The 17,122-nt window shown below is 34.4% G+C and overlaps 1 pseudogene; it reads left to right on the forward strand.

Annotated features, from left to right (window-relative positions):
• The first annotated feature begins 11,157 nt into the window (after window positions 1–11,157).
• On the forward strand, window positions 11,158–16,430 carry LOC111381392 (annotated as a pseudogene).
• Window positions 16,431–17,122: the final 692 nt, after the last annotated feature.

The raw sequence follows: 17,122 nt of genomic DNA on the forward strand, positions 1-17,122 counted from the left end.
GAGTGAAATCCAGAATATGGGAACCAAGTTGCAACAAGACAATAGTTAAAATGGACAATGAATTGAAGATTGAAGATGTTAGGGGTTCAGTTGGATGCACTTAGAAGCTAAGAGGGCAAAAATATAGGCGAAAAGGAGGGAAAAGACGATGCATAGAAGTTCGAAGACCAAAACTTGAAAGAATGTAAAAAGCAACCAAAAATTGCACTATGTGGTCATGTAGTTCTATGTAGAAAAAATGTGGAGTTCAACATTTATACTATGCAGCCGCATTCCGTTGAACTATGCGGTCGCATTGGTATAAAAGTCAGTCAAATCTCAGGTTTCCTTATACGATTAAAACTTAAATTGGCAAGATTGTGGGCGATATCTTTGACCTAGACTCGAGCCATATAAATACTAGAATGTCTTCTACATCAAAGAGAGCCTCTTTCATGCAAAAAAAAAAAGATTGTGGAATTACAAGAAGATAAATTCGTATTTGTCAGAGAATTTAATTGTGGAATTGCAAGAAGATTATTGAGTAGAATTCATACTAGGAAATTTGTAAAAGAATTGGAAGGAAAATTCAAGAGATATCAAGAATTCGTTGATGTCATTCAAGAGTTCAAGACTTCTCCTCAATTATTTAATTTCCGGTGATGTTTATTAAACTTCGAATTATTTTTTGTAATTTCAATATGCTCGACTAGATTTTTGCATTTTAGAATGAGATTAAACCACCTTTGTTATGAGATTTTTGGTTTAAATAATTGGATTGACGTTAATTTGTTTGAATGTTTAGATGTTTATTATAGTTTAGTTTGTTTTTCAATTAATTGGCCATTAGTTGTTATTGAGAGAGACAATAAGATCGCTAAAACATAGTGATAAGCATTGTGAAGTTAGAAAGACGATAGAGATATACCTCTATACTTCACATGGTTTCTATAGATGTTCTAACTCGTTAAATTCTGTCTTTCATATTCATATATTTCATAGAGATATAGGAAGGTCACATGCAAGATTATATCTAATTGCTATCGAGAGAAGCTTTTAATTAAAATAGAAACATTGACCAACAAGAATGATTTCGAGTTGTCATTTTAAATTGTAGAACTAAAAAGTAGTAGTAATGAGATTCTACATCTTAGCAATACATCTCATAAATTTGATAAATTTGTACTTTGCTTTCGAATTAGTTGACAAATTGGACATTGATTTATTACAACTCACTATTGCTATTCAATTAAGGGTATTAATAGCTTTAACTCGATTAAACATATAGTCCTCATGGTTTGACACTTAATTCACCATTATATTACTTGATCACGATCTATGCACTTGCGGGTTTTCAAAGGGCCAATAGGCATGATCTTAGAGCTATTTTTCATGATGAGAACAACATAGAGAGTGAGAATAAGGATGACCGAATCCCGGAAGCCGAAGTGTGTAAGATGAGAAATAGAAGAGATATGCATGATAGGGGGGCCTAGAGGAGATCCTAGAGACTTTGATAGAGATCAAATTGGTCAAAATTGGGTAGTATTAAGATGAAACTCCTTCATTCCAAGGTAGAAATTCCAGAAGTTTATTTGGAGTGGGAGAAAAAGCTAGAGTTGATATTTGATTCCCACAAATATNATAAGAGGAAGAATCATGAGAGGCATATAAAAATATGGGATGAATCGAAAGCTATCATGAAGAGGAGATTTATACCTAGTCATAACTATAAAGACCTTTATCAAAAACTACAAAGCCTTTGCCAAGGTTCAAAAAGTGTGGAGGCTTACTATAAGGAGATGTATATAGCTATGATAGGGCCAATGTTGAGGAGGATAGAGAGGTCACAATGGTCAGATTTTTGAATGGTTTAATTAGAAATATAGCCAATGTAGTAGAGTTACAATATTATGTGAAATTAGAGGACAAGTTACATGTGGCAATGAAGGTGGAGAGACAATTAAAAAGAAAATGAGCATTTAGGTATTCTTCTCTATTCCTTCTTGAAAGTTGAAGTAGGATAGTAATAGAAGTGATAGGGCTATTTCAAAGGTTAAGATCGAAACACCAAAGGAAAAAGATAAATTAGCTAGCAAAAAAAACCAAAGTCAAATACCTAGCCTTCTAAGAATAGGGATATCAAGTGTTTTAGATGTTTGGGTTCAAGACACATTGTATCTCAATGCCCAAACAAAAGGACAATAATCTTGTGAGACAATGGAAAAGTGGTGAGTGATAGTAATAAGATACCTAAGTTGGAGAATGTTAGCAATGGTGAGGGAGCAGAATACCAAGTGATAGGTGAAGCACTTGTTACGAGGCGTACTCATAGTACATAAATGTGTCCCACAAAGATTGAATAAGTTAAATTTTACCTATCTCAACCTTAACTCAAACCGAATTGTCAAACTTGATTTGTTGTAACTTAAATTAACCCTAACTTAAACTAAATATGCAAATATATATGACTTTAATGAATTAACATGCAAAGTTACGTTTTGAATGCAAGATTGATGCAATTAATGAATGTAAAGTGCACTAGGATCACGAATTCTCAAGCAATACTCACTTTTAACCCTAGTTTCATAATTTGACAACACGTTAAATTTCTGAAGAATCAATACTCCTTAATTTATTCAACAATCTCTCTCAAGTAATGTTGAACCCATTCTCAAATATCACCCGTCTATATCTTTATAATGGGTGCAAATATACAAGAATGCATGTATTTTTGTGAACACTTAAATATTCATGCAAGGTATAGCGGTATATCTCTATCCCCTATCGGATTCTAAGATGATTTATATCTTATCAAACCTATTCCCCTTCTCTCGAATGTAAGAAATAGATTACCAAACTCACACAATTACGTACACATAATCATGGAAGAAAATAATTGCATATAGATCATTCAACAATTGCATAACATGTTTTGATGTCGAAATTGCAAAACTAGAAATTAAAAAGTTATATCACAAGGTTCATTGATCTCCTAGTACATAAAAATCTAGTCTAGCATGGTAGAAGTAAGAAAACAAAACAAATTTTGAAGAAGTGACATCATCCAAGTAATTGTTGACTTGAATCTTCACGTCTTTGTGTTGTTCTTCGTGTTTCTTTCCTCTTTCTATGCTCTCAAAATCCTTGAGAATATTTTAGAATGAGTGGTGCATGCTTAGGGACGGCCCTAGAGTTGTAAAATACCTCCAAAGATTTGTTTCCATAAGAATTTCAGTCAAAATAGGAAACCAGAAATTTTTTGCCGCGATTGCCCAAGCAAAACCTTGGCAGTCGTCCAGGCTAAAGTTTTCACCTCGGTATTTGTTTGCTGATGTTGGGCAGTTGCCCAATCAAAACAACTGGGCTGTCGCCCAATTATAAAAATTTTCGAATATTGCACTTTAGCCCTTGAATCCCATTCTTGATTCTTTCAAGTCATTTCTCTTGCATTTTCAACTCTTTGACTTTTAATTGCATCCAATTGAACCTGTAACATCTTTAATCTTCATTTTGTGGTCCAAATCAACTATTGTAATGTTGCAATTTAGTCTTCATACTTTGGATTTCCCCCTTTTTCTTTTTCAATTGCTTAGAAATCAGTTCATCACTGAAATAAACGAAAAGTTACCCAAGCTAAGTAACAACCAACACTTTCATGACACAAAAACTTATTAATACGGTCCAAATAAGTGCACAAAATGTACTTATCACTATATCAACAACAAAGTATGTAGCATGATTATAGATGGGGGAGTTGTACCAATGTAACTAGTATTACCGTCCTTGTAGAAAAATTGGGTTTGTCTGTGTTATAACATCCTATACCCTATAGGTTGATGTGGTTGAATGAATGTAGAGTGGCCAATTTTAATAAGCAAGTCTTAGTGAGCTTTATTATTGGGAAGTATAGTAATGAGGTGATGTGTGATATGGATCCTATGCATGCTTAGCATATCTTGTTAGGAAAGTCGTATCAGTATGATAAGAAGATGATACATGATGGTTATAAAAATAGGTACAACTTTGTGAAAGATGGAAAACCAATTACTATTAAAAGTGCATATAATCAAATTAGGATAAAAGAAAGAGATGAATGGAATGTTGCTTTTAAGACTAAATATGGATTGTATGAGTAGTTAATTATGCCATTTGGATTTACCACTGCACCTAGCACTTTCATGAAATTAATGAACTATGTTTTGTGTGCATTCGTAGATAAATTCATAGTAGTTTACTTTGATATCTTCCTACTATAGAGTAAGAATTTAGATGAGCATATTAAGCATTTGAGATGTCTACTTCTTGTCTTAAAGCAAGAACAAATTTATAAAGTGTACGTTTTGCATGAAAATGTTGTTTTTCTTGGTTATATTGTTAGCACAAAAGGTATTGAAATAGATAAAGAGAAAATCAAAGCCACTAAGGAGTGGCCAACACCTAAAAGTATAATTGAGGTAAGAAACTTTTATGGTTTAGCTAGCTTTTATAGGCTTTTTGTTAAAGACTTCAGTTTACTTGTTACACCACTCACTGAGATTGTGAAAAAAAAGTGTTGGATTCTATTATGGCACTGAGTGAGAGAATGCATTTAATATTATTAAAGATAGGTTGTCTTCTGTACCTATTTTAGCACTACTTAACTTTAACAAAATATTTGAGATTGAATGTGATACCTCAGGTATAGGAATTGGAGCTGTTTTAATATAGGATAGATGATCAATAGCTTATTTCTGTGAAAAGCTAAGTGAGACAGCTTTGAATTATCCTACATATGACAGAAAGATTTATGCACTTGTTCGAGTTTTGGAGACATGGCACTGCTACCAATGGTCGAAGGAGTTTGTGATTCACATCGTTGAAGTGAGTTTACTAAGATATTTCCCTATGTCATTCGGTATAAACAAGGTAAAGAAAATATAGTTGTTTGTTCATGTGATACTCGCAAGTGTACGGGATAATTGACAAGTAATAGAATTGATGAGTTGAGAGTTATTTTCCCACAAGAAATAATGTTTAATTCTAGTTCACTAGTTACTATTAAATTCGATGTTTGTGACAAAAAAAAATCATGATTTTGTTGTTATTTAAACTAATTCTAAGCTAAGGAAGCAATAAAAAATATTTTGTCAAATATCTGAATGATTGTATTTGATTTTGAATCCCCCTATTGTCATTTAAATATAATCAATTTCATGCTTTCGTGACAATCGATAATGCTAATGTATATAATTCTCTTTTTTCAAGACAAATTAAGTCTATTCTAATCACAATCTGATCATATTCCTAGTTCAAATTCATATGACCAAAATGCATTAAATTATAGGTTATCTATCTGATTGCATACGTGATAAATATTATTCCTAATTCCATCGACATATGTTAATTTTACTATGTTTTAAACTTATTGTGAATTTTCCAACGCTACAACAAGCAACTAATTATTCAATTACTGGCCAATCAATTAAATAAGGCAATGGGTATACAAAGTTAATCAAGAAATAACTAAATTAATAGTCTCAAATCAAACAAATGTGCAGTAGGATTCATCAATCATCCAATGCAGTACAAAAAGTAACCTAGCATTCTAATGTTTAAATTATACAAGAAATATTGGAAAAAAAATACCTGGGAAGAAGAAATAATGAAAAAGTAGAGAAATCCAATTTTTTGGCTTGAATCTTGAGAAGGGATGAATATTTTTCAATAAAATTGTATGATCCACCTTGACCTTGGTGCTTAACCTTGGTCTTCACCTCCAAAATACGTAGAATATAGAGATTTTTAGGTCTAAGGAAGGTTCTTTACGTTTTGGACGTGTTTAGGTATATATAGAATATCAAGATATTGCTTCCATGTAAAATTCTATTGGAATAAGGAAATTGGCTCGTCAGAGAAGATTTAGCCCCCCGCGCATGCCATATAGTTTATTGTGTGCCCATTATGTTTGAATATATTAAGGACATCAATGTCAATGTTGCTGTACTACAAATTTCGTATATTAAAATGTAAAAATTATTACAAATAGTATTTTGAGAAATTCAAGTGAGTATTAATCTTCTTCTAACTGCAAAATTAGAAAATAAATAAATAAATTCTCACATGAATGATTTGAATGTTTGAAGATGAGGGGCCATATGCCTTGAATTCTGTACTTCAAGAATTTGTTGAAAATTTGATTTATCGAAAATTTGGCTTGTTTGGCACTTGGTTTTCCTGTGCTTGGACTTTGTCTTGAATTTTATTTGATTTGACTTGGAGAAGACCTTGATCTTCTTAGACTTGACTTAGACTTGATTGATTTGAAGAAGATTTTGTTCTTTTCGGTGATCACCGGACTTAGGTTTGGGAGGATTTCTTCTCTTCATTCCGTTGTGGATTTTTTTATGTAATTCGTGATATTTTTCTCTGCACTTTCGCTTGTCCAATTTTATGAACCATTGGTCCTATTTATAGGGAAAGTTTGTGACCAATTTTTTAACCATCCAATTAACTTTAATTAAAAAATCAGTGAATAATTGTGATTTTTGAAAGAGTATGACGGGTCTTTAATTTTCTTGCGGCCATGGTAGACTTTAATTTAATAAATTTAATTGGGCTAATTATTTGGATCTAGCCAATCTATAAATGCCCCCTCAAAATTTATTTATTTATTATGAAATAAATAAATTAATAAATCTTGATTTTCAATTTTTTTTAAAATTCAATTTAGAATTTGATTTGAACTCAAACTTCCATTAATAAATTGATACAAATGGAAAATTTGAGAATAAACTATGAATTTGATTTAGAATAAAATCTTTATCCTTTAAATTTGAGAACAACGTTTTTTTTTTTTACGTGAATATTATTCGATTATTTATTTCTTTAGTTTTTTTATACCATCCATAACTAATTTGATTTTGCATGGGCTTTTTATGTTTTACGATAAGTTGGGCTTGAGTGAGATCTCATATCCACTTATTTATAAGCACAAATTATGAGATTTGAAAACAAATAGATTAAATTTGCAAACAACCGAAAAAAAAAAAATTAGGTTTCCACTTTCTCTTCTGTCATTTTTTTTTTTTTAGACATTCGTGCTTTCTGTCCACATAGTAAACCAAGTTGACGGAAACCTCTATTTTATTTTTAAAATTTTTTTTAGTCTTTTTCATTTCTTTTTTCTTTTTTTTTCAGTTTCTTTTCTTATCTTATCTTTTCTTTTCTTTTTTAAATTTCCTTTTTATTTTGACCCCATTTTTTGGTTGATTTTTTATTATTATTTTTTCAGTATGGTTGTTTTAATAAAATTGAAACTAACATTTTTTTTATCAATTTTTTTAGGGACAACCTTTGAAGCAAGTCAAGAATTTTCAGTTTCGAGATTTTCTTCGTGTATATATTAAATTTTCGGGCTGCAATTATATTATGACTTCAGACAATATTTTCTTATGAATGAACTCAAAATTTCAAGCCTTTTCGTGTACATTGAGGACCAAGGACCGTTACTTTTCACCATCCAAGGAACTTTGTGTTTAGGACCAAGGACTATCTCCTTTGATTGTTCAAGGCACTTTGTGTTGAGGACCAATGACCAATTCCTTCGACCCTCTAAAGATCTTTTTGTTGAGGACTAAGAACCGACACATTCGACCATCCAAGAAACTTGTATTGGGGACCAGAGACTGTTTCCTTTGACCATTCAAGACACTTTGCTTTGAGAACCAATGATCAACTCCTTCAACCGTCCAATGTATTTTATGTAAAAGCCATTTTATATATTTCGAAGATTTGTAATTTTAGACAATAAAAAATTTAAAAGATTTACTACCAATTTTTTTGTTTGCCAATTTTCTCTCTTTTTTTAGGAATGGCTAGAGCAAACTCTACTGATGGAGTGTATTCTAATATAAACGAAATATTGAGCTTAAAAATCAAGGCAAAAGTTACCTTCGTTTCAAAGATACTGATGTGAAGTACCATATCCAACCTAACATGCGAGGTGAACTTAAATTTAGTATCCATAAGCTAACTACACATCATTTTCCCAACCTCACGGAGCCTTTGTGAGAATTGCATATAACCATTATTAGTGAATGTCACGAGAATTTAGAAGTTGCTAAGTCCAACTTCTCTAGTAGTTGTCTTTCCTTTATGTATCTTCTGCTTCATCATTCCCAGAGCATGGAGTATATCATAAGGGCCATATTTTCTGAAGACTGACAATAAAGAAATATGATGGGAAAGTAAACTTGTCAATTGTGGAGAGATTTTTTTTTTCCCAAAGTTTTGAGAATGGAGTTCATGGGCCCAAAATCTCTTGCTCAAGAGGAATCTTTACAAATTAGCTTCTGCAGTTAGCTCTGCTACAAAATATTTTTGTAATGTCTTAATTAAAAAAAAAAAAAAAAGAGTCCAAGACGTCAAGCCAAAAGAAAAAAAAACAATAAAATAATGATAAAATAATTAGGCAGTGGATTGGTTGTTGTATAACAATCCATTTGGGGCCAAATCCATTTAAAAAACACACCACACACACCGGAAAGAAACAAGGCAGAGAGAAAAGAGGAAGAGAAAAGATAAAGGAAAAAGAAGAAAAAAAATAAGAAAGTTCGCCTTTGTTGTTAGAAAATAAGTTGTTTACATTATTAGGCTTGAATTCCTCAATTTTGTAAGGTAAGTAAAAAGTTACTTATTGTCAAGTTATGTTTGATTTTATAGTTGTTAGGTTAAATTCAATTTTATTGAAGGGATTAAGTATAATAAACTATGAAATTGAGTAAGATGAAAGAAAAACTAGTTTTAGTGATTAAAAAGATTTTAGAAATCGCTTAAACGTGAAATGATTAAGTTTGGGTATTGCCTATTTAATTATTGAAATTACTTAAAATAATTGATTGTTGATTTAAAAATTATGAGGGTGTTTGATATCCATTTTCTTGTAAAAATGCATTTTCGAATAGTAAATTGATGGAAAATATGTGGTTGAAAAATAAGAAATTTTTTTAATTTACGTGTAATATTATTTTCATAAAGAATGTGTGGTTGAAAAGAAGAGACAGAAAATGCATTTTGAAAAAAATGTGTATCAAACGGGGCCTATATCATATTTCAGGCGGCGATACGGATATCGAGACAGCTTACAAATTGAGTTGATTTTTGCGAACATAGTTTTGTGAGTGGAAAAATATAAATATTTTAAAAATATTTATAAATTAAGTATATTATCAAAATATGTGCAATTATGTGTTCGATTATATGATTATTATAAAAATCTCTTTTATTATGATACATGTGGAATTTCAAGGATTATTATTGTACATTTGTGACTTGGTATATGAGATATGTGATATTAAGATTTGTTTGGTATGTGAGACGTGATATTGAGATTGACCAGAAAAGTACCTAATAAGAGTGTAAAATACCATATTTTCCCCACTTAACTATTGCATTCATGTGATTATATTATGCCAAAATCCTCTCATTACTCTTATATTTTGGTATAGGTTGCATTTTGGTGAAAAAGATGAAATTCGGAAGAAACAAGTGAAAAATGACCAAAGTAGAAGAGAACGAAAGTTCGGGGACTAAAGTGAAAATGATCCAAACTTGTGTCTAAGATTATGATGAAGATTCGAAAGTGTTAGAGGTCAAGTGGATGAGGAAAGAAGTCAAAGGGATGAAATAACGTCAAAGTTTGATCAATTCATCAATTTCCAATCGAAAACTAACACACCAGTTTCTAGTCTCATGTTGGGACCCATTTTTGACATGGAAGATGATCGAATTGGGAGATTACTTCTGAATAAAAATTGTGGCCCTTTGAGTTCGCTATCCAATGCAACTTGAATCACCTTAATTGGACATCGGGAAAGAAAGTTATGATTAAAACACTGAAAGTTGTTTGGCGGAACCATGCGGTCGCAAGCCTTTCTACTATGCGGTCGCACACACCTATACCGAGAATTGAAGAGGCTAAAAGTGCATAACCATGTGACCGCAATGACAATAACCATGCGGTCCCATAGTATTTTTTGGGCGGCCGAATCTCAGTTTCCTTATATGATTGAATCTCTTATGGTAACCTAATTTTTACGGGATATAAATGCCCAAAACCACCCAGAACGAAGGAGACGCCCCCAGACCTATTTCTTTCATCTTGGTGCTCAAGAAACTCCATGGAAAACTAAGGAACTTGGTGAAGCAACAAAGGATCTCAATCGTTTTTGGTGATTTCGACATCTTTAATTCATGTAATTGAGTTTTTCATTATTAAACAATTTTAGAATCGAATTTCCATATCTTTAGTTTAACAATTATTAGAATTTCCATAGATTCAGTCATGCTTTCTCTATCGAATATTCGAAACACTTGTTGAATTACAATTTGAATTATTTATTGTTGAGATTATTTTAACTTTTATCAAATCCTTCATAGATCTAGCCATGTGCCTTCTATCGAATGATTGAAATAATTGTTGAATTTTAATCTTAATATTACTTTATTGGCGAATTGATTACTGCCTTATGCTTGATGTATATGGTCGATCTTTGATCTTGTTCCAATAAAAAAAATGTGCGAATGTGTTATAGAAAATCTAGATTCTAGCAATATAATTGGAATTAAATTGGACTTTATTGTTAAATCTTCCGATTAGAGAGTTGGGAAGAAAATCTCTAATTGAGGAAAAATACATGAATTATTGATGTCGATTGATCCAATCCATTGGGGGAATTCCGACGCTTCACTTATGTCGCATATTGATAATTAATTTTTATTCCAAGTGACAAATCATTCCCACATAAAATTACGAAAACTCTAGTTTGTTTGATTTTTTGAGAAAATTTTCATCTCCCTGTGGATACGACACCCCAAAGTTGTACTACAATTACCGCGTTATACTTTGGACGTAATCAAATTTTGGCACCGTTGTCGGGGAGACGGTACAATTAATCAAAGGATCGACCGAAAAAGGGTGACATCGTTCCTTTTCCTTCATTTTTATTTGATTTAATTTTTTTTAGTGTTATTTTTATTTTGTTTTCACATTTTCTTTGTTTTTTTGTGTGTTTGATGAGCGGGGATCGAGGCAATCAAGGGAGTTCTACTAGAGCACCTTATCCAGTGTTTGAATCTCAATATAACCCTTATTTTGCTACTGCATCAATTGCCACGAACACCTCAACACATAACACTATGTCTGATAGTGAACACGGCGATGTGCCTTATAGGACTTTACATGATTATTTACACCCCACACGTACATCCACACCATCATGCATAATGTTTCCGCCTAATATGCCACATATGGAACTAAAATCGGGAATGATTCAACTTCTTCCCACTTTTTATGGACTTGACAGTGAAAACTCATACATGCATATTAGGGAATTTGAGGAGTTAGTTGCAACTTTCCACAATTAACATGGTACAACGGATGCAGCCAGGTTAAAAAAAATTTCGTTTTCACTTAAAGAGAGAGCAAAAACCTGGCTATATTCGTTGAGACCGTGTTCAATTGGTACATGGGCTGAAATGGCGCAAGCATTTTTTAATAAATACTCTCCCCACCATAAGACTAGCGCCCTTAAGAAGCAAATCTCATCTTTTACCCAAAAGGATAGTGAGACCTTATATCAGGCCTGAGAGAGATTTAAAGAACTACAAGTCATTTGTCCTCACCATGGTTATGAGAGCTGGCATATAGTTAGTTACTTTTATGAGGGATTAACACCTAGGGAACGTCAATTCGTAGAGATGATGTGTAACGGTGATTTCCTGCAAAAGGATCCGGATGAGGCCATAGAGTATTTAGACGATCTTGCTGAGAAAGCTCATACTTGGATGGGACCTAGCCCTACTGATAGTACCAATAGGTCACGACCTCCAGGAAACCCCACTAGTACAGGTATCTATCAACTTAGGGAAGAAGATAGTCTTAAGGCCAAAGTGGAAGCCCTTGCTAAGGAATTTGAGACCTTGCGTGCTAAAGGCTCTAAACCTGCACAAACTGTTTCGCATGTTGAATCTTTGGGACCTTGTTTTGTGTGCGGTGGAGTAGATCACCTAGCCCAAGAGTGCACCACTTTATATGAGATGAGAGGGGTTTATGAAGAACATTGTAATGCCTTAGGCACATATAGGAAGCCCTATTCTCCTTTCTCCGAATCCTATAACCCAGGATGGCGCAATCATCCCAATTTTAGCTGGAAATCTGAAAATCAACAAACTACCCAATCAAATAGAACTTACAGTGCACCATCATATCAACCCACACCCTCTAGGAACTCTTTAGAAGATACCCTACATGCATTCATAGAGGCACAAGGCAAGACCAATCAAAAGTTTGAGACTATGATTAACCAGGTAGTGGAGGAAAATAAGGAGATAAAAAATCATGTGTCTAAATTGACCAATGCCTTAACTGTGGGGGAACGTGGGAAATTTTCAGCACAAGCTCAACCTAATCCTAAGGGACAGCATATGGCTCAAACCTCAGGTTCAGGAGAGAGTAACCTTAAGGAAGCAAATGCCATCACCACTCGATCTGGGAAGGTTATAGAACCAATTTCAAAACCTAGGGAAAATGAAAAGGATTCTAGTGAGTCTGAAGAAAGTAGCCCTAGTGATGAGGCAGTAGGAAGTCCATCGAGGGTACCTTTTCCACAAGCCCTTCAGCTTAGCCCAAAATCAGTCAATCAACACAGTGAGATCCTAGAACACCTTCGGCAAGCAAAAATCAATCTTCCACTCTTGCATGTAATTTCACAAGTTCCTACATATGCAAAAGTCCTTAAGGACTTGTGCACTATGAAGAGGAAACACATTATCAAGAAGACTGCCTTCTTGACCGAACAAGTGAGTGCTGTGATTGAACAAAGGATCCCACCGAAATATAAGGACCTTGGTTGTCCAACTGTTTCCTGTGTCATCGGGAACCATGAGTTTGCACAAGCTCTCTTTGATCTGGGAGCCAGTGTTAATCTCATGCCCCATTCCATATACTTACTATTAGGTCTTGGTGAAATTAAACCCACTTCTGTGGTTCTACAACTAGCTGATAGATCCACTATAAGACCTAGGGGAGTAGTTGAAGATGTGTTGGTTCAAATTGATAAATTCTACTACCCCGTTGATTTCTTAGTCTTGGATGTGAAGGCTGATGTTAATGTTGATTCTAAAATTCCTATTATTCTTGGTAGACCTTTCCTCGCCACAGCTAACGCCCTTATAAATTGCAGGAATGGTCTAATGAAATTGTCTTTTGGGAATATGACTCTAGAAGTTAACATTTTCCAGATTGCTAAGCAACCAGTGGAAAGTGATGATGCCACCACACACATATGATTGAGGCACTCACTCAGGAGGAGGCACTTGAGACTACAAATTCTGACCCCTTAAATCTTTTTCTTTTGAATTCTGCAATTCCAGCAAGTGTTAATGATGAAGAATATGCTAACATTTGTGCTATTTTTGCAAAATTTCAGGACTATGGGACATCACCATGGCAACCCAAATTTGAAGAATTGCCAGAAAGGACATGCGGCCAGTAACCATCAAGCATTGAGAGCCCCAAACCAGATTTGAAACCGCTACCCCCAGGACTGAAACATGAATTCCTTGGACTAGGTGATACTTTTCCTGTAATTATTTCTTCAGAATTGGATGCATTACAATGTGAGCAACTTTTAAACATTCTGAATGAACACAAATCTACATTAGGTTGGACCATAGCTGACATTAAGGGTATTAGTCCTCTAATTTTCTCACATAGGATTCATTTAGAAGAAGGAGCCACCCCTAAAAGAGACCCACAGCGTAGGCTAAACCCGACAATGAAAGAAGTTGTGAAAAATGAAGTGCTGAAACTGTTAGATGCAGGTATCATTTATCCTATTGCAGATAGTAAATGGGTTAGTCCTACACAGGCAGTCCCTAAAAAGTCTGGTGTCACAGTGGTAAAAAATGAAGTAGGTGAAATGGTCCCAACAAAAATAGTGACTGGATGGCGCATGTGCATTGATTATAGGAAGTTGAATGCTGCCACCCATAAGGACCACTTTCCCCTCCCCTTTTTAGACCAAATCCTGGAGTGTGTGGCCGGCCATCCTTTTTACTATTTTCTGGATGGCTACTCTGGTTATTATCAAATTGAAATAGCCTTAGAAGACCACATTTACTTGCCCATTTGGTACTTATGCATTTCGCAGGATGCAATTTGGACTTTGTAACGCCCCTGCCACATTCCAAAGATGCATGATAAGCATATTTACTGACATGATAGAGGAGTGCATGGAAGTTTTCATGGATGACTTGACAGTGTTTGGAGTCTCGTTTGATGCATGCCTATTTAACTTGAAGAGAGTCTTGACTCGGTGTGTGGAAAAAGGATTAGTTTTGAATTGGGAGAAATGTCATTTTATGGTACCTTCAGGAATTGTCTTAGGACATGTAATTTCTTCTAAAGGAATAGAGGTCGACAAATCAAAAATTGAACTGATCTCCAAATTGCCTACACCTAAAACCGTCAAAGACATAAGATCATTTCTAGGTCACGCAGGTTTTTATAGGAGGTTTATACAAAACATTTCATCCATATCCAGACCCTCGTGTAACCTTCTAAGTAAAGAAGCCAATTTTGAATGGACCCCAGAATGCCAAGAGGCATTTAAAACACTGATTAACAAGCTCACTTCTGCACCGATCATGCAACCACCTGATTGGTCCCTACCGTTTGAAATTATGTGTGATGCTAGTAATTATGCGGTAGGTGCTGTACTGAGACAACGAAGAGAGGGTAAGCCTTTTGTCATTTACTACACTAGTAGAACTCTACAAAGTGCTTAGATGAACTACTCCACAACTGAAAAAAGAGCTACTAGCTGTGGTCTTTGCACTCGACAAGTTTAGATCCTATTTAATAGGTTCTCCCATTACAATTTTCACAGATCATGCAGCCCTTAAGTACCTTCTTGCAAAGAAGGATACTAAGGCGCGATTAATACGGTGGATATTGCTTTTGCAGGAATTTGACATCACCATCAAGGACAAGAAAGGAGTGGAGAATGTTATAGCAGACCACTTATCAAGGCTAACCTTTGAAGACAATACAAACACCTTGCCAATAAGAGATGAATTCCCAGATGAAAATTTATTTTTTGTCTCTTCTTTACCATGGTTTGCTCACATTGTGAACTACTTGATTGCAGGTGAAATCCCAAAGGAGTGGAGTACAAAGGATAACAGGAAGTTTTTGGTTCAGGTACGTAATTTTTATTGGGATGACCCATGTCTGTTTAAGTACAGCCTTGACCAAATCTTAAGACGTTGTGTTCCCAATGAAGAAATACCTAGCATACTTAGTTTCTGTCATACTCAAGCATGTGGTCGCCACTTCTCTATAAAAAAGACTGCTGCAAAAATTCTACAATGTGGTTTTTATTGGCCTACCTTGTTCAAAGACACTAATACCTATTGTAGAACCTGTGAAAGATGTCAAAAATTAGGTGCCGTGTCTCGACGTAAAATGATGCCTTTAAACCCCATTTTAGTGATAGAAGTGTTTGATTGTTGGGGGATTGACTTTATGGGCCCCTTTCCACCTTCTTTTGGTTATCTATACATTATTGTGGCGGTGGATTATGTGTCTAAATGGGTAGAGACAGTCGCTTGTAGAGCTAATGACAATAAAACGGTTATTAAATTCCTCAAAGAAAATGTCTTGTCTAGGTTTGGTACACCACGTGTCATTATAAGTGATAGAGGCACACACTTTTGCAACCGTTCATTTGAAGCACGGATGAAAATATATGGAGTTATTCATAAAATCTCTACTGCTTACCACCCCCAAACTAGTGGACAGGTAGAATTGGCTAATAGTGAAATTAAACAAATTTTGGAAAAAATGGTGAATCCTAATCGTAAAGATTAGTCTTTAAGATTAAGTGATGCACTTTGGGCTTACCGTACTGCTTTTAAGACTTCCCTAGGCATGTCACCATATAGACTTATTTTTGGAAAGCCTTGCCATTTACCTGTGGAGCTTGAACATCGAGCATATTGGGCTATTAAACATTTTAATTTCGACCTAGAGGAGGGAGGTAAGCTTAGGAAATTTCAATTGACTGAGTTAGAGGAGTTGAGAAATGAGGCCTATGAGAGTTCTAGAATCTACAAGGAAAAAATGAAAGCTTTTCATGATAAAAACATTTTGAGAAAAACTTTTGAACCAAATCAAAAAGTATACCTGTATGATTCTAGACTCCACAAGCATCTTGGAAAACTTCGTTCTAGGTAGACTGGCCCCTTTGTGGTATTACGAGTCTTTGAAAATGGAGCGGTTGAAATTGAGGATCCTAATGATGGTAGAGTGTTCAAAGTGAATGGACAGCGTCTCAAAATAGCTTTTGGGCAATCGGTGCCTGCAGTGGAAGAAATTCCCCTTGCAGACCCTGTTTACCACCCTTAGCTTCACTTAGGTTCATCCTTTACTTTATTTTTCTGTATATTAGTTTTAGATTTTTCTTTTTAGTGTGATTTGCATTCATTTTTTTTTTTGTTTATTTTTTACTCCTTGCATTATCCATCCATTGAGTTCTTTCAAGCTTCTCATCCTTCGAACTTAAGTTAATTCACTGCAGTATTCAGGTGATACCTTTCCCCTTCTTTATTTTTGGAGACATGTTTATGCATTGAGGACAATGTAACTTTTAGTTGGGGGAGGATACATTTTGTTTGTGAATTGCATTGCATGATAAATTGTGTGATCATGGAATTGTGAAAAAGTTTACATTTTTGCCTGGACTTCTGAGTTGCTGCATGTCTATGCCTATGTGCTTGAGTGACAAAATATGCCACTAGGAGTTGGTTGTGTTTATGAGAATCTGGATATCAGGACACTTGCTATATTTCATTTTGTGCACACAAGCCTTGTGGTAAGATAGTGGTTTAACACAAGTAGCTCGAGGAATCTCCTGCTAGAGCCTTCTTTAGAGAGAATTGGTGAGGATTGAGAGTTATCACATATTAAAAAGGTAATAAGTGTTCATTGATTGTGTGAATTGGAAACTTCTTCTGAGAATAACATTACACGATATGTGGTAAGACGGTGGTTTGTACTTGAGAAATGATAACAGTCAATTTAGGATTGAATTTGAGCCTT

Source organism: Olea europaea, unplaced genomic scaffold (genome assembly GCF_002742605.1).
Source record: "Olea europaea var. sylvestris unplaced genomic scaffold, O_europaea_v1 scaffold23, whole genome shotgun sequence".
Lineage (NCBI taxonomy): Eukaryota > Viridiplantae > Streptophyta > Magnoliopsida > Lamiales > Oleaceae > Olea > Olea europaea.